The sequence below is a fragment of the Cupressus sempervirens genome, chromosome 5, assembly GCF_028749045.1.
Source record: "Cupressus sempervirens isolate cs-2001-9-10 chromosome 5, ASM2874904v1, whole genome shotgun sequence".
Taxonomy (NCBI): Eukaryota; Viridiplantae; Streptophyta; class Pinopsida; order Cupressales; family Cupressaceae; genus Cupressus; species Cupressus sempervirens.
In genome coordinates, this window is record NC_143122.1 from 594,550,780 (window position 1) to 594,570,390 (window position 19,611).

A 19,611-nucleotide genomic window follows, 5' to 3' on the forward strand; every position below is an offset into this window, starting at 1 on the left:
TAGCCAGCCATCCAAAATCTGCACATGTAAGCTTTCAAAATTGTTGTCACCTTGCCAAAAGTTTGCCATTTCTAAAATCTTCCAAATCCACCAATCTCACCAAGGTTATCCCTTTGACAGAGCTTTGTCTAGGGTAATCTAGCTTTGTCACTTATTATCCCTCATCACCTTGAGCTAAAGGTTGGGATCCACAAGTGGTCAATCTCATGTTCTTCCTAAAGGATCATTAGTCTATCCTTAAGTTGACACAATCACCACCAAGCTTGCACATAGGAAAGAATACCTTTCGTGCTTTGGCAACATATCTTTGAAGTTAGAATCCCCAACCCAATCCTCCTTAGGTTTTTTCATATAGCTTTTCCTCAACCTAGGAAATCATTTGCATAGAAAAGCCTTATTATTGCATCTCATCCCTAGGAACATTCTGCATCTTCATGCCACCCGTCACTCGCTTAGCCAAGAAGAAAGAAATAATGGAGCCCTATCATCTGGATCGAACAACATCACCCCCCTTGAGCACTCAGCCATCCTTCAGCCCAGAGAAATCTATGCCATCACCTACTGACATTGAAGCTTTCATGAACCAACCAGGAAATGCAATATTGGTAAATGCCATTATAGACAAGAACAGAGAGACAATCATGGCTAATTTTCGAAGGGACAATGTAGGAACCTTTGACTTTGGAAGACCCCCTCCATTATCAGATCCATCTCACCCATTTTTTGGGCAGCTGCCACCACCCATAGGCTCTTATGATTCAAATTATCCTCAATATGTGCCAAAAGAAGAGCCTCCAGCCAATCCATATGATCTAACAGACCCAAACATACCATCATCCACCCAAGTTGAAATCTCCATGCCGCAAGCAAACCCAGCCACCACCACTCCATCCTTGGTTCATACCTCTCCACTCCAAAGTACCTTTGCCCAAAACACCTCACCATTCACTCCTTTCACTATTGTTGCCGCTGCTCCCCAACCCAGCCTTCCAAATCCATCCATCTCCCAAATCAGTGCTAGCATCTTTGGCCAACCGCAACAATATACAACAGGGATGCCACCCATGGGGCCAAGTAATCAACCTTTCATCACCCCCAGCTTGTTCACCACAACCCAAAGCACAATCTCATCATTTCCATTAGGTCTTGGGAGCTCAATACCATCAGCCACGAATCCACAAGCTACTACCTTCACTCCACAAAGCTATCAAATCCCACAAGCTACTGCCAATTTTTTTCCAAGCTCCCAAGTGACCCTAGCTCCCACCACCACTCTTCCAAGCTTTCAAATCCAACCACCAAGCTATCAAACCCCATCAATTCCATTCCCAAGCTTTCAATTCCCACCACCTCCACCACCAACTAATCCATTACCTCCTATTACCAACTACTTTTCAATGCCACTTCTAGGAGGTAATCCACCAATCTAGCCAACCACCAATTATTTGTAGATACCATCCCAAATGGGGGCGCAACTCACATATATTGGTCAAACCCCACAAGCCCCCCGATCCTTTCCCCAAGCTACACAACCATCTTATACCTTACCTCCACAAAGCCATTCATTTATCCCACAACTAGCTTATGTTCCTCAATCCCAACCTCAAATCCCATATCAACAGCAAGCCTCGCAACACATGCAGCAATATGTGCCACCTCCCCCTTAGCAACCCGTCATCCAGCATGCAACTGCCCAAATAATGTACAATCCCTATCAGAAAATCCCTCACAACCATCCATATTCAGTGGCCCCATCTAGTGCATACCTGCCTCAAGGCACTCCTACATTGGGGGCACCCCAGCCATCACCTATCAATTCAAAATGGGAGCAAATGAAGACAGCTCTGAAAGCCATCCAAGAAGGGATTGATCTGAAGACATTCAAGTTTGAGAATGTGTGTCCTTACCCATTTGATAGAGCCATTACCATGACACCATTTCCCAAACACTTTGAGGTACCCAAATTTGACAAATTCAGAGGAAAAGGAGACCCTATCACACATATCAAATAATTTTACATGCACTGCCAGGATGTGGCATACAATGATGTGTTCCTCTTGTGCCTTTTTCCCAAAAGCTTGGCTGGACTAGCTCTTGAATGGTTTTACAGAATCCCCTATGGCACAATTAAAAACTTTGCTGAATTATCTGAGGCATTTGTAGCCCAATATGCCCATCTTGTTAAAATGGAGCTATCAATAGTTGACCTTGTCCACACTAAACAAAATGGTGGAGAAAGCCTTGCTGAATACCTGCAAAGATGGAAAACCCTTACCACCCGCATATCCTGCACCTTGCCGGAACGCCATGTGGTGAAAATGTTTATTGATAATGCCCATCCCAGTTTGGCTCACCACATGACCATGAACTATTTGTAGACCTATAAAGATATCAAAGAGAAAGGAATGATCCTCGAACAAGGACTCATTAAAGATGGTGTGGTCAAGATTTACAAAGAGGCCAACCAAAATCAATCACATTCCAATGACAAGTCTAGGTATTGGAACAAAAACAAGCATGTTGCAACAGATGGGGTTACTAACACCAGACATGTAAATATTGTTGGTCCTTCTCAAAACCAGTTTAACCCACCATATCAACCAAACAACAACCAAGCTATCAACTACCAACAACGAAATAACCAAAGCTATCAAAACCACAATACAAGACCCAACTTTCAAGGGTCTAACAATCAAGCTAATGCCATCAATGTAGCTGCAGGGAAAAAGCCTAGATTCCAACCCGCACCTAGAAACTATACATCTCTTGGTGAGCCATTGGATGTTATTTTTGAGAAATTGGCTAAATAAAACCTCATCAAATTTCCTCCTACCCAACAAATTGATCCAAGCCAATCCAAAGCTGCATGGTACAAGGACAATGAGTATTGCAAGTTCTATAGGGTAAACGGTCACACCACCCTCTGATGCATGAAATTGAAAGATTATGTGCAGGACCTCATTGATAAAAAAGAAATCACTGTTGATGCCCAAACCTCTCCCAATGCAGGCTTACAAATTTATCAAAATGCTTTTCCTCCACACAACAACCAAAATCTTGGAAAAGCACCTATCCAAAACAACACCAACAACCGCTAGCCAAACCAACAACATGGGAAGAACAATGACCACACTTCATCCTATATAAACTATGGTAGCCTTATAGGTTGTATATCTAAGAAAGAGCCTTCTATCAATGTTATCAATAGCCGAGGACCAGACAATGAGTGTGCAGTTACCACTCGAAGAGTGCAATTTAACATCGTAGGCCCACCAGTTTCATCAGCACCATCAGCTCCATCAAAAAGCCAGTACAATATCTTGGAACACCTTGGGAACATGCCAGCCCAAATCTCCATTTTAGACCTTCTCCGCACTAGTCCTGTGTACAAAGACATCCTTGACAGTGCTCTTATAGAATCCCATGTCTCGTCTAATATCAATGCTATTGACTTTTGTAATCTCATTAGACACCTATCTTCCTCATGTTCCCTATCATTCAAACCCACCGTCATACCTGCGGTTGAGCCAGATCACACCCTTCCGCTTCGCATAGCCATCAGGGTATCTGATTTCATCATGAAAAGAGTAATGATAGATAATGGATCAGCCTTGAACATTTGCACCCTAAAATTCATAAAACAAGCTGGGTATACTGAGGTAGATATGATCAGTGAAGTTATCACCATCAAAGCTTATGACAACTTGGAAAGAACCACAGAAGGAACTATTTTGCTACCAATCAAGGTTGGGCTAGTCATCCAAGGGATAGTTTGCCATGTTGTTGATCTAAACCTACCATTTAACATCCTCCTCGATCACCCATGGATTAATTCTATGAAGGTCGTTCCATCTACCTACCATTAGTGCATCAAATTTTTGCATCAGGGTACTGAGGTAACCATCCATGCTGATCCAGAACCCTTTGCTAACTGCAATGCGGTTGAAGCTTCATATACAAACCATTGCCCTAGAATAGACATTAGCATAGCCATCACCAGCTTATCCCACACTTGTAATGATGCAAAAACCATCCTCGCCTCCACCCTATCTACCATAAAGATCAACAACAAAGGTTGTGGAGAATATAGTCTGTCAGATGCATTTGTTGTTAGAGCAATCCCACTTGATCCACATACCCATGGACGGCCGACATATCACAAAGCTAAGGAGATTTCACCTCCTTGATACAAACAGTTTGGCCCAACAACCTTTGTATCCTCAAAAACCACTCTTCATGATGAGCTCACTCCAGATATCAACAATTGGTTACATAAGGATGCATCTCCAAGAAATCAAGCACACCTTGATCACTTCAACCAGAAGTATCCCCAAGAACATAATCTCATCACTAAAAAATGGAACTATCAAGGAGGTGGACTAGGAGCAGAAGAAAGGGGCATGCAATGTCCCATCGAAGCACATAAGTGGGAAACGAAGTTAGGTCTTGGCTTTGGCATACCCACAACTGGGGGCACCAACGAGAATGGTCATGATTTTTCGAACATCCACCACAACCTTGTCGAAATCGAAGACATTCCTGAGGAAGTTGAAAAGAGAGCCTACGATGATATCCTAGACCAAATCTTCCTAGGAGACTCTGTTCTCCAAGAACTATAAATCTATCTCATTGACCTACCACTCACTCATCCACAACTCATAGATTGGGACCAACCAAGTGTCATACACATTGATGAATTCACATAAGAGGAAGTGCTTCTAAGATTCATGGGAGCTAAAACACCTCACAAGCAGACAAAGCCAAATTCTGCCTATATCTATAAGCTAGATCCCAAGGGGTATTTTGGAGAAAATCCCCAACCTAGTTCTAATGCACCCAAAACTGGAACTAAGGAGAAACCAGGACTAGCTAATGCAATGAAGAAAGCCCCTCAACAAGAAAATCTAGAGCCACAAGAAGAACATGAGGATTTAGTATTGCCTCCTCAAAATAATCATCTAGAGGTGTCATCTATTCTAATAGAGGATACTAGAGAAGTCAACATCGATTCTTTAGAGATCCCTAGACTTGTTCACATTGCTGCATCCCTATCACAAGACCAAGCCGACCTCCTCTTTGAGGTCTTAAGAGAGAATATTGGCCGATTTACATGGTCATATTAGGACATGTCGGGATTGGATCCAAAGCTTGTAGTTCACCATCTTGTAGTCAACCCAAAGATCAAGCCCATCAAACAAAAGCTTAGAAAAATGCACCCCAAGGTGGCATTACTGGTCAAAGCTGAATTAGAAAGAATGTTAGCTGCTAAGGTTATCTGACCTATCGACTACTCAGAGTGGATCTCCAACATGGTCCCTATCACTACGCCTTCTGGTGACATCAGAATTTGCACTAATTTCAGAGATCTTAATAAAGCTTGTCCAAAGGATGATTTTCCCTTGCCCAACATAGATATGGTTGTAGATCTTACAACTAGACATGAAATTCTGTCCCTTATGGATGGATTTTTTGGGTATAATTAAATCAAGATTGTAGAAGAGGATCAGCATAAGGCAACATTCACTACCCCTTGGGGAACCTTTTACTACACCATGATGCCTTTTGGCCTAAAGAATGCTGGGGCTACTTATCAAAGAGCTATGACAGCCATTTTCCATGATCTTATCCATAGCATTTTGGAAGATTATGTGGATGATATCCTAGTCAAATCTCACACCTTCATGGATCATCTCGCTGACCTAGAGAAAGTCTTTGATAGGTTAGCCCAATATCATCTCATGCTAAATCCCAATAAGTGTGTCTTTGGGGTCACATCTGGCAAGCTTCTAAGCTTCATAGTTTCTAAATGAGGTATAGAGATTGACCCCAAAAGGTCAAGGCTATCTTAGACATGCCTCCTCCCCAAACACTACGATAGCTTTGCTCTCTTCAGGGAAAGCTTCAATCTGTTTGACGCTTCATCTCCTAGCTTGCAGATAAGTGTACACCATTTTCACATTTTCTAAAGAAGAATGAGAACTTCAAGTGGGATCCTTTATGTCAACACAGCTTTGATCAGCTCAAGCAGTATCTAGCCAATCCGCCTATCTTGGTTCCACCACTTCCTGGTCATCCCTTGATTTTGTACATATCAGCAACACCTACTTCTCTAGGGGCACTTCTAGCACAGCTCGATGACTACAACAGAGAAAGAGCCATCTACTATATTAGTAGAACCCTAGTTGGTTATGAACTCAATTACACTCCTATGGAAAAAGCTTGTTTGGTAGTTGTTTTCTCAACTTAAAAGCTTCACCACTACATGCTAAGTCATACCATCCAACTAGTATCCAAAATTGATCCTCTCAAGTATATGCTCTCTAGAGCAGCACTCACAGGTCGGCTAGCAAAGTGGGTTATGCTACTAAGTGAGTTTGACATCCTATATGTGGATAGAAAGGAAATCAAAGGGCAAGCTATAGCAAATCACCTAGCTGATGCACCTCTAGTAGATGCATATCCTTTGCTCACAGAATTCCCAGACGAGCATATCTGCCTAATTGAAGAACAACCCCCATGGAAGCTTTATTTTGAAGGCTCATACACATCTCATGGATTAGGGGCAAGAATATTATTAGTTACACCTCAGGGAGATTATATTCCAAAAGCCTTCAAGCTAAAATTCCCTAGCACCAACAATATAGTAGAATATGAAGCTCTTGTGGCAAGATTAAAGATAGTTGCAGAATGGAATATCACTGAGTTAGAAATCTTTGGAAATTCTCAGCTCATCATCAAGAAAGTCCTAAATGAATATCAAACCAAAGACGAAAAGCTATTAACCTACAAAGAGCTAGTTGATCAGCTGACCCAGCATTTTACAAAGCTTCAGTTTACACAAGTGCCACAAATGCAGAATAAGGCAGCAGATGCCATGGCCACTATCGGCTCACTCTTGGAAATTCCCCAAGAAGCTACGTAGTATGAGTTTTTAGTTGAGCAACTCCTCACACCCACTTATGCGAATGAGGATTCAAACTGTGTTTGTATCTTGGTTGGTCGCCAATCCCCTTGGTACCATGAAATTCATGCTTACTTACAAGATGGTATCATATCCCCTCACTTCACACACACCCAATGCCAAAACCTTATTCGAAAATGTTAGAAAGGTTAATCTTTCCTTGGATATATTTTAATTGGGATATTCCAAGGGTCCCTACATGTAATTTGTCCACTTGTACACATGTGGAGGACATGTCATTATTTGTCCATTATTCCACATGTAAGGACAACTCTTTTTTATTTCTTTATTTAGTTTATCCTCCTTAAGAGGATTGTGACACTTTGCACACACCTATTATGAATGTGGCATTCATAGAAATGGGAGTTACAAATGCAACTCCTCTCTCATCTCTATATAAGAGATGCTCCTCCTTCTTTCTTCACAACTACACACCACTCTAAGCACTTGATGTTATTGTATTGAGCTACCTTTGCTCCAACACTCTCTCTCTCTCTTCTTTAGGCATTTGCCTTCATTCATAATAACTCACAAGGGGTTTTCTTTGCTTTCCCCTTATAAAATCCTTGTCTCCATTGTTGAACCATCTTGGTGTATGCTCTTGGAGTTGCTTATCTCATGGTAACATTGTTTCACACTTAACTTACTTGGATTGTTTCTCGTTCCTTGCTCAACATTATTCATTTCTTACATGGTATCAGAGCTTGGTTATCTAATCCTTGTTTTAAGTTTTGTGGTGAAGGTTGCCATTCATTGGAGCACACCTTACTTGGAGACGTTATTGAGAGAAGAAGATTGTGTTGTGATCTTAGCTCGTTTTAACTAATCTTGTGCATGCAAGTTTTTTTACTAACCCTCTTTGGAAGGCTTGCCGCCAAAGGGTTTTCTTGCAAAACTTCATTTTTTTTACTAACCCTCTTTGGACGGCTTGCCGCCAAAGGGTTTTCTTGTAAAGCTTCATATTCTTCTCTAACCCTCTTTGGACGGCTTGCCGCCAAAGGATTTTCTTAGTAATTTCTTTTTGGTTTGTTTTGGACGGCATGCCGCCAAAACAAAACATATTACAATACTGAAGCTTTTTATCTCTTTATTTTTCCTCTTACTTTATTTATCAAAAAAAAAAAAATTTTTTAGGAAAAATAATATATTTTACTATTTAAAAAAAAAAAAAACAAAAAATATAGTACAAAGTTTTTATATATATATAAAAACAAATAATAATAAAAAAAAAAAAAACTTCTTTTTTTAAGGCGGCCGCGCCACCCGCGCGCCACCCCATGCCTCAGCCACCCACTGCCGAAGGCACTGTTACACATTTTGGCCTGGACCCGCCGAAGCATTTTTGGCCGCGCAAATCCCGCCGTCGCGCAAACAAATCCCGCCGCCGCGCCAACATCCTCGCTGCCGGTTACATTCCGCCGCCGCCATCTCTGCACCCTTGCCGCGCGCTCTGTGTTTTTAAAACCCCCCACAACCGCTTCCTCCGCTCCCACCACGCTGCGACCACTGACGTTGGCCGCTCCCGCCACGCGGCAACCACCGGTCGCGGCTCGCCGCTCCACACACGCGGTGACCACCGACCGCCGCCTTTCTCTTGCCACGCGGCAGCCACCGCTCACTTCCCTCCATTTTTTGATTTAAACAAACCGTTTCCCCCTCCTTCTTTTTTCATTTTAATTAAACTTTAATTATTTTTTAAATTGCACTATCACTATTAATTATAATTAAAATAATTTTTAAAAAAATCAAATATTCTTAAAAAAAATAATAATAATAACATAAAATATAAAATAAAAAAAAACAATTTTGCTCAATTCATAAAAATTTTAATTTTTTTTTTCTCCAAATCATTTGATTCTAAAATTAAGGGCATTTTTTTTTCAAAAAAAAGAAGCGAAGAATTTTTTTTTAATCATGTCAACATTAATTCCAGAAATCAAACTTAATTATTCAAATTATCATTCTTGGAAAACTCATATCTCATTTATTTTTCGTTTTAAACATCTCTTTGAAATAGCCACTGACCCTTCTCTTGAGCCCGGTTCAGCGGCTACTCAAGATGAGAAAGATACCTGGAAAGCTAAAAACGAAGAAGCTTTAGGGTTAATTGGTATTTCTATTATTCCAGATTTATATGTCTTAATTGCTCATTGTTCTAAAGCTCATGATGCGTGGTCCATCTTGAAGACCAAGTATGACAGTAGCGATGAATATCGCAAAATACAATTGCAAGATCAACTCGAAGATCTCAGGTATGCAAATTTTAAAGGTATGGATGAATTCCTCTTAAAATTTGATTCTCTTAAAAGTCAAATTATGGCTTTAGGTATTCAATTAGAGGATATTCGTTTAATCCATCTTATTCTTAAAAAATGTCTTCCAAGACAGTTTCAACAGTTTATAACCAATATTCATGCACAACTTGCTATTCCTACTTTATCTTCTCAGTTAACTTATGTTATTTTCCAAACTTTATTGAGACAGGAAGAAGCTAAGCTAATCCAGTTTGGTACTCTCAAATCAACTGAACATGCATTTGTCTCTAGAAATTCAACTAATAATTCTCGTTCCAATAATCATAATTACAAGCCATCTAATTCAAATAACACTAACAATAAATTTCATCCCAAATATAATAATACCCATCACCCTAATAATACTCGTAATCCTAATCAGAGGAACCATTCCAATCCCAAACCTCATTGTTCTTATTGTGGCAAAGATGGTCACCTTGTTAATAATTGTTTTAAAAAACAAAATGATAGAAAACCTATGAATCATAGTACCAATCATCAAACCTCAAACCATAGAAAAGGTAATTCAACTTATTCTAATTCTCGTCAAGCTTTTACTTGTAGCTTTAATCTTTGTAAACCTCTAGAGTGGATTGTTGATAGTGGTGCATCCCAACATGTCACCTCTCATAAAGAAATTTTTGATTCCTTACAACCTAATATTGCTAACATTCCTATTCAGTTAGCTAATAATCAGACTTGTAAAGTTGAAGGACTAGGTGATGTTACTATTCCTAATGGTAAATTGCATAATGTTCTATATGTCCCTGACTTGAAAACTAATCTAATTTCTGTTTCACAGCTATGTCAGAACTATAAAGTTGAATTCTACAAAGATACATGTTATATTATAGATCCTCAAACTCTTAAAGTAATTGCTTATGCTAAAATGGATAATGACAATTTGTTTAAATTCCATGAATTTGCTAGTTCACGATATTCTTTACATACTTCTATTGATTTCAATATATGGCATGAAAGACTTGGTCATTTAAATTCTGATTATATTACTTTCATGCAAAAGCATAATATGGTTGATGGCTTGCCTAACATTATTCCTTCCAAGATTACCTGTACAGGTTGTATGAGTGGTAAGATGCATAGGGAGCCCTTTCCAAGTGGAAAATCATGGCGAGCAACTCATAAGTTGCATCTTGTCCATAGTGATCTTTTGGGTCCCATGGAGAATACCTCCATCCAAGGTTCTCGGTATGCACTTACCTTTGTTGATGATTTTTCTAGACGAACTTGGATCTATTTTTTGCATAGCAAGGATCAAGTTCTTGATATATTTATTGAATTTCAGTTATATGTTGAAAGGCAATCTGGGTATAAACTTAAAATTCTTAGAACTGATAATGGGAAAGAATATGTGAATAATGCTTTTCATTCTTATTTGAAATCATGTGGAATTAAGCACGAGCTTACTATTCCTTATACACCACAACAAAATGGTGTAGCAGAAAGAAAGCATCGGACCATTGTTGAAATGGCTCGAAGCATGTTACATGCTAAGAATTTGCATTATAAATTTTGGCTGAAGCCATGTTTTGTGCAACTTATATTCTTAATCGGACTCCTACCAAAGCTCTCAAAGCTATCACTCCAGAAGAGGCTTGGTCTGGTAGGAAACCAAATTTACATCATTTACGGATATTTGGTTCCACTGCTTATGTCCATACGCCTAAACAGAAAAGGCATAAATTAGATGCTAAGTCGTCTCCTTATATGTTTGTTGGCTATGATGAACACACTAAGGGTTATCGTGTTTATGATTCCACTACTAACCAAGTTCAAGTTGCTAGAGATGTCTATATTGCAGAAACTGGAGTTCATGACTGCTCTACTACAATGGATGAAGAATTCAGTGGCACTAAAATTGTGCTTGTGGAGGACCAACCTCCCTCTCTTAACCCTACTCTTTCTTTTAATCAAGTACCACAGGTTATTTCTACTCCTACATCTCATGATACTCCAATAGATACTAATGATACCATTCTTACTCATGATTCTTCCTCTAGTGATAATTCCATTACAACTAAACGTAAACCTAAATGGGCTCAAAATCTCATCAATGAAGCTGATGATTATATTTCTAAATCTAGTGGAATTAAACATAGAAGGATTAATTATTGTAATTATGCTTTGATGACTACTATTATGAATTCTAATGATCCTAAGTCTTTTGATCAAGCTAACTCTCAACCTCATTGGCAGAAAGCCATGCAAGAGGAATATGATTCGTTACTTACTAATCACACTTGGGACTTAGTCACATTACCTCCTGGCAAAAATCTAGTTTCATGTAAATGGTTATATAAAACAAAATTGAATACTAATAATGAAATTAGTAAATTTAAAGCTAGACTAGTTGCTAGAGGCTTTTCCCAAATTGAAGGCTTAGACTATAATGAAACCTTTGCACCTGTTGCTAAAATGCCTACTATCAAATTAGTTCTTGCTTTAGCATCTAAACTGAATTGGCCCATTCATCAAATGGATGTTAAAAGTGCCTTTTTAAATGGTGAGTTACATGAAGAAATCTATATGGCTCAACCTCCTGGATTTGTTAAGAAAGGTACTGAAAATCTAGTTTGCAAATTGAACAAATCTATTTATGGTCTTAAACAATCACCTAGAGAATGGTATTCTCAAATTAATTCTTTCTTCATTTCTCAAGGTTTTACTAAAAGCAAAAATGATCCTAATTTGTTTATTAAACATACTACCGATGATATTATCATTGTTATTGTTTATGTAGATGATTTAATTCTCACTTCTAGTTTAGACATTTTGATTTCTGATATTAAATTCCAACTTAAACAAACATTTCAAATGACCGACTTAGGTATCTTACATTATTTCTTAGGTATGCAAATTTTTCAAACTCCTAATGGTATCTTTGTTTCTCAAAGCAAGTATGCTTATGATCTTTTAGAAAAATTTAATATGAATGACTCTAACCATGTTTCAATTCCATGTGAATTAGGAACTAAATTAATAAATGATATGAATACTCCTTTTGTTGATGAAACTTTGTATAGACAATTAGTAGGAAGTTTAAATTATTTAACTCTTACTAGACCTGATATTGCTTATAGTGTTGGTTTAGTGTCTCGTTTTATGTCTAAACCTCAACAAACTCATTTTAAAGTTGCTAAACGCATCTTAAGGTATATTAAAGGAACTATTAATATAGGCTTATTTTATGATCCAAACTCTGAATTCATTTTACATGGCTATACTGATTCCGATCTAGGTGGAGATCCCAATGATGGAAAATCCACTTGTGGTTATGTTTTCTTTGTTGGTTCAGGTCCAATTTCTTGGAAAAGCAAAAAGGAACACTCTATTTCCCTATGCTCAATGGAAGCTGAATACAAAGGTTGTACCAATGCAGCTAAAGAAGCTTTGTGGATTCGAAGACTTCTTGATGATTTTGGTCTACTTCAACAATCACCTACACCTATACATTGTGACAATCAAAGTGCTATTGCCTTGGCAAAGAATCCAGTATATCATGCTCGCACTAAACATATTTCACTTCAACATCACTTCATTCGAGAACAAGTTGAAGACAATCAAATTATTCTTCTTTATTGTAAAGGAGAAGATCAAGTGGCCGATATCTTAACCAAACCACTTTCTAAAGAGAGATTTCAGTTTCATTGTAAAAATTTGGGTTTGCAACCCGTTGAAGTACACTCCCCAAGTAAAGCTTAAGGGGGGGTGTTAGAAAGGTTAATCTTTCCTTGGATATATTTTAATTGGGATATTCCAAGGGTCCCTACATGTAATTTGTCAACTTGTACACATGTGGAGGACATGTCATTATTTGTCCATTATTCCACATGTAAGGACAACTCTTGTTTATTTCTTTATTTAGTTTATCCTCCTTAAGAGGATTGTGACACTTTACACACACCTATTATGAATGTGGCATTCATAGAAATGGGAGTTACAAATGCAACTCCTCTCTCATCTCTATATAAGAGATGCTCCTCCTTCTTTCTTCACAACTACACACCACTCTAAGCACTTGATGTTATTGTATTGAGCTACCTTTGCTCCAACACTCTCTCTCTCTCTTCTTTAGGCATTTGCCTTCATTCATAATAACTCACAAGGGGTTTTCTTTGCTTTCCCCTTATAAAATCCTTGTCTCCATTGTTGAACCATCTTGGTGTATGCTCTTGGAGTTGCTTATCTCATGGTAACATTGTTTCACACTTAACTTACTTGGATTGTTTCTCATTCCTTGCTCAACATTATTCATTTCTTACAGAAAATAATCCCGCTATGTTATCATAGCCAATACCCTATATCGTCGAGGTTATCACGATACTCTCTCTCAATGTTTAGATAAAAATGAGGCCGTGATGGCATTAAAAGAAGTACACTCTGAACTTTGTGGTGCCCACACGAGTGGTATTGTCCTAGCACGACAAATCCTTAGAGCAAGTTACTAATGGCCTACCATTGAAGAAGACTCCTGTGACTTTGTCAGAAAGTGTCTCCCATGTCAGCTGCAAGCAAATCTTGTGCACGCTCCAACATAAGATCTATAGCCTATTGCACCACCTTGGCCTTTCACTTGTTGGGGCCTTGATCTAGTTGGAACTATCACACCTCTCTCATTTGATGGACATAAATGGATAATAATAGCTACAGACTATTTCACTAAGTGGGTGGAAGTAGTCCCCCTAGTCTTAGCTACAGGAGTTCAGGTCTCCAAGTTCATCTTGTACCACATTGTTTGCCGCTTCGGCATCCCATCCACCATCTTCACTGACCACGAAGGTAACTTTGAAAATCTCAACATGGAAGAATTATGCACTTCCCTCTACATCCATCACCACTTTTCTAGCCCATATTTCCCATAAGGTAACGGCCAGACAGAGGCAACTAACAAAACCCTCCTCAAAATCCTAAAGAAAGTTGTCAATGATTCCGGCTACGATTGGCACCTACAAATAAATCTAGCTCTATGGGCCTATCAAACTTCCTTTCGTACATCCACAGGCACAACTCCATATTCCTTAGTCTATGGTGCCGAAGTAGTATTACCTATAGAAGTTGAACTTCCCTCACTACGCATATCTTTGCGAGGCCAAATCTCAGATGAAGAATACAGAGCAGCTCGGCTCACCCAGCTAGATCTCTTAGATGAGAAGAGACAACAAGCCTATGACCATCTCACAGTCTACCAAACTCATCTCAAAAGGAATTTCAACAAGAAGGTGCTCCCATGACACTTTTAGCCAGGTGACATGGTCCTCAAAGAAAATATGAAAGTCTAAGCAGATCGAGAAAAGCAAGGCAAGTTTGAACCTACCTGGCTTGGTCCTTATGTTGTCACTGCATCCTTTAGCTCTAGAGCCTATCAGCTATCTACACCAAAAGGAGAACTCTTGAATGATCCTACTGACATCATTCATCTCAAGAAGTTCTATTCTTGAAGATCCTTGGTATACCCAGCTTTTGAAAAATACAAAAAAATAGTAAAGAGAAATAAGCGTCCAATGGTGAAAACTTGGCAATTCAAGCACCTTGGATAGGTACCTTGGTGAAAACCTGGTAATTTAGGCACCTTGTGTACTAAATACTAATCCATTATCTATCACTATCCTATCCCTCATCCATCCACCCACCATCCCATAAACACACCTGCTTGTTCCCTTGGTGTTCCAATCAAATATCCAAAATCTAATGGAGCTTGTAAATACCTCTTGTACAGCTTGTAAAACCTTGTACCTCAGCTTGTAAAATCTTATACCCAAGCTTGTGTTATAACTTGTAAATCTTGTACCATACCTTATATATCTGAATCTTGTCCAAAGCTTGTACCATATTTCAGCTTGTAAATAATCTTGTCTCCTAGCTTGTATCCTATCACATGCACACAAAGAACCCCATTTTCACTTAAGCTTTTTGCAAACCATCTAACTATCCACCTATCAACTATTACAGATATCCCACCCTTCACAAACATTTCCATCTCACAAACCCCAAACATGAAAAAACTTGTACATTTGTAACATATCTTGGTCTGTCAGCTTGTACATCCTTTTTAGCTTAGTACCATTGTATCTATCCAGCTTTCGTGTCAGTTCCTCCTTGATCAACATCTTGCACACATCGCACAACCCTTGGTTAGCTATTCCAATGCATCCTTTAGCTAGATTTCCTATCACCAAAGTGTTATCCTTCTTAGTTCAGCTTGCCAGACACATCACTCATCCAAATCCACCAGCTTAGGTGCTCTCTGATAGGTCCTTGCAGGATATAGCTTTTCTCATGTCTGATCTTGGTCCGTTAGTACCTCGTCCTACCCATCTTGTTGGAAAATAGTTCTCTTTTGGATTTTCACTTTCTTTTGATTTGGAATCTTTTGTTTTGGGTCTTGAAATATCTTTTCCAATCAATCTCCTTGTTCCCTCCTCAAGGTTGCCACGATCTTCCATATCATGGTATGCTGCAAATGGGGCAATTAGAGTGTGAGGTCTTGATCATGTCTTTCACTTGTTTTCTTTTTCTGCTTGTGGGTTACCTAGTGTCATTTCCACGCTGCTTCCTCTGGGATTGATGTGTGATACTGGGGCAATCCTTGCATGTTTGTTTCGAGTCAGTTCGTTAGTCCTTTGGATGGTTGGTGAAAAAGCCTTGATGTTATTGGTAACCTTGGCAATTAACCAACAGTCCTATAGCAAATCTAGTGCTCAACTACATGGTGGTACTTCTCTTTGAAGTATCCTCCCGCACAAAAAGCTTCAATGGATTCCCTTCATCTCCATTATCCCCCATCCATATCCAGCACCTATCCCAGCTTATGCATCATTATCTCTTTGGATCACTCCTCACGCTTAGCTTTAGGGATCCACCAATCAAATCAATCCACCAAGCCTCATCTTTCGAGATCCACAATCCTAGTCCTAGGGATCTTCGAAAACCCATCTTTCGCCAATCTGACTCTTTGAAATCCTGTTGCATCAGCTTTATCATTCCATCATTCATCCCCCTATCCATGGATTCCTTTTATAGTGCTCCGCTTCTCCATCCCCCCCCCCCCCCCAATCCTAGAAAGTCTTAAGCTTGCTTTACTCTTGTGACTCTAATTTTCCCTTTATCATTCTCCCATAGTGAGAGTTTGAGCTAACTAAACCTCTTCTCTTAAGCCAATATGAGTCTCCTTGCTCATCTCAGATTCTTGTACTTTTCAAGAAGCCATCGAACCTCTTTTATCTCTTCGCCGCCTTCTTGAGGGGGCATCATCTAAGTCTAGTCTCTCCTCTTCTTATCTGAGACTGGGGAAATCTTGTTGCTAAAACATCTTCTTCATGTCGTCTTCATTTGAACTTGTTTAAAATAGTGTTGTCTCAACACTATGTCAAAGAGGGGCAAAATGTAGACACCTAAATTTGATTACACCGCATTGGTAATCTAATTTAGCCATCTCTAAAGGCATCATTAATTAAATTCTTATTTAATTAATCATTTTCCATCCCTAGCTGATTAATTTAATTAATCATCTATAGTCCCAATTGATAAATCAAATAAACCTATTATTTATCAATTAAATCCTATTCTTCTATCTAATTCCAAAAACCCCCATTTATTAAATAAATCTATTTGATAAATAAAATCCTCAAATCCAAAAACCCCTAACCTATCCCTAATCCTCCATTTAGCCTAATCCACCCCATCCACCCATACTAACCAAGCTTAGCCACTAACTCACCCACTCTCATTAATGCCATCCACTTGCACATCTCTAACATCCCTAATCTAATCCTAAACCCAAGCCTAATCCACCCCCTAATGTTGTCACATTCCCTAAACAAGTTTAAGAATTTCCTAAACCAAACCAAAGTCTCCCCTCAAAAATCCCAACCACCAAGTCATGAGTGCTCTTACAAACCATAAAAGACTCTTACAAGCCCACTCATGACTCTTACATCCATCTTCCACACTCTTCCCTCTTCCACACTCATTCCTCTTACATCTCTCTTACATACTCAACCCCACTCATCATGCCTTTAACCAACCCTTTACCCTACCCTCTCACACTCATCCTCCTTGTGACAAGTGTCACCTTCCCATTGGTGCTAAACAAGCACAATCCATGTGCTCCCCTTTGAGTGCATCTTACCCCTCCTTAACCATCTCCCCATCCTTGCATCTAAGCCCTCCATCCCTCTACCCCTTGGCCTATAAATTGAATCCCATCCCAAGCCATTCATCAACAATCTTTGAGCTAAAGTTACCATGCTATTCTGAGAACCAAATTCATCAATCTTACCCTTATAATGCCAAATTGAGAGCTCACAAAGCTACCAATTTGTCATTACCCATTTCCACCATTGAAGCAATTGGGCAAACAATTGAGCATACATCCATATCAAAGGACACATCTACAAAATCAAGGAAGCATGGAGTGTTTTCTCTTTTGAGGTTTGCATTTTTTGTTTGCTTTCTTTGTCTAAGCATATATGTGAATTTAGTTTTAGTTTGTGAATGTTTCTCTTATTGTTAATGTTCTTTGCATACTAAATTTTGTTCTACAGAACAAAGTTTCAAAATGATATTTATACAATATGTAGAATATCAAGATAAAAATTACATATGGTGCATTCAATTTTTTTGATGTATATATTGTGACATTGATGTTTCTATTCTAAGCTCTATGTAAAATCATATTTCCTATCAGCTAATGTTGCATGCACAAAAGCATGCAATTGCTAGTTAAGCTGATAGGCTTTATGTGGGAGCTTTGCTCCTAAAAAGAATAATTTCGATGGAAAAGTTGTCAGCCCAAACATCTTTCTATTTTATGCGAGCTTTTTCGATAGAAGTCATTTTTTAGAATTATTCTATAAACAATACTTTTTAAAAATTTATTTCAAATAATACCCTTTTTATATAAACTTTCTATTTTACTCTTACTCTTATGTTGCTAATTCTCTTTTTTTTGATTTTATTTAACTTACTAATTCTCTAGTGTTTTTTGAACTTTGTTCTTCAATGTCTTCACTTGAACCCAAATTAGGTGAGTGACCTTTCATTATTACTAGCTCTTGGTTTGTTTTTGTCAATTTGATCTATTGGTTTGGTAATTTTTGTGGAAGCATTTCTAGATTTGGTCAGTTTGATATATTGGCTTCAACATTTTTTATAGAACCGATTCTAAATTTGATTTGATTAAATTTCCACTTGTCCAAATTATTAAATGCATTTTTTGGTACCTATCTTAACCTTTGAAAGCTTTTGGTGATTGAATGCTTGTTTCCATTGCTTATAGGTGTTTTCCATCTCAACTTTGCAATTATTTTCAGAAAAGGAATTGGAAACACTTATATGTGGTGTGTGTGACTTATAAAAGGTAAGTATGAACTATGAAGTAGTTTAATTGATTTTTATTTATCATAATCTCTATCAATTTTTGAGTTTTGAAACGTAAAATGTTTTAGCAGGATCAAATGCTAAGGGACCACATCAAATTTGACCATGGATACACTACTCGATGTGAGTACGTAGTGGACGTGAGTTATACATTCCCAACTCTTATGTTTAGAGTGTGTTTATTTCTTGCTAAATTTTGAGACTTTGAAAACCCTAGATCTGCAATACCCTAACATCTTTTTTTCTTAATTACGTGAAGTTTATTGAGATCATGGGGCAATTCACACCAAAGCTACAGAGAGCATTTTTGCAGTTCGTTACTGGCTATCCAAACCTTCATCCAGGTGGTTTGAGTGCTCTGAATCTAAAACTGACTATTGTTTGCAAGGTAAGTGCATTGCTCACATTTACAAGTATAGATTCATTATTTCCAAATTTTACATCTTCTAAGCATATGTCTTCAAAATGCAAAATCCCTCAAATTCAATAGAGGCTGTTGTTATGGATTTTTTGAGTGCTATGACTTCTAAAAATTACCTAAAACTCCCTCCTTACCCAAACAAGGTTTTCCCTTCTCCCTATTGAATCAAGAACATTTATGATGTATTTTATGGCTCTCTGATAATTTTTTGGTAGAATATGTTTCTAATGAATAAAAGAATCACAAAAAACAATGTGTGACAAACTGGCGTATGTCATTACTGAAGGGCAGGGATCTTTTGACCTCTCATAAAAAAGGGGGCGATTGAATCATTCACAATGTTGGCATTTTTTGAGCTCCACGCAATGATTTCAGAATTTAGAAGACATTGGCCACTTCTACCCATTCAAATGCAAGAACCTTAGCAGATTGTCTTGCACATGATGAAAATCAAATTCAAGGAAATGTTTGCCACGTTACAGAAGTTTGAATGAAATAAATGTAGAGATAATCCACTAGTGAAGAGAAGGAAGTGC

The 19,611-nt window shown here is 38.4% G+C and overlaps 1 pseudogene; it reads left to right on the plus strand.

Annotated features, from left to right (window-relative positions):
- The first annotated feature begins 8,238 nt into the window (after window positions 1–8,238).
- Window positions 8,239–19,387, plus strand: LOC149557329 (E3 ubiquitin-protein ligase UPL4-like; annotated as a pseudogene).
- Window positions 19,388–19,611: the final 224 nt, after the last annotated feature.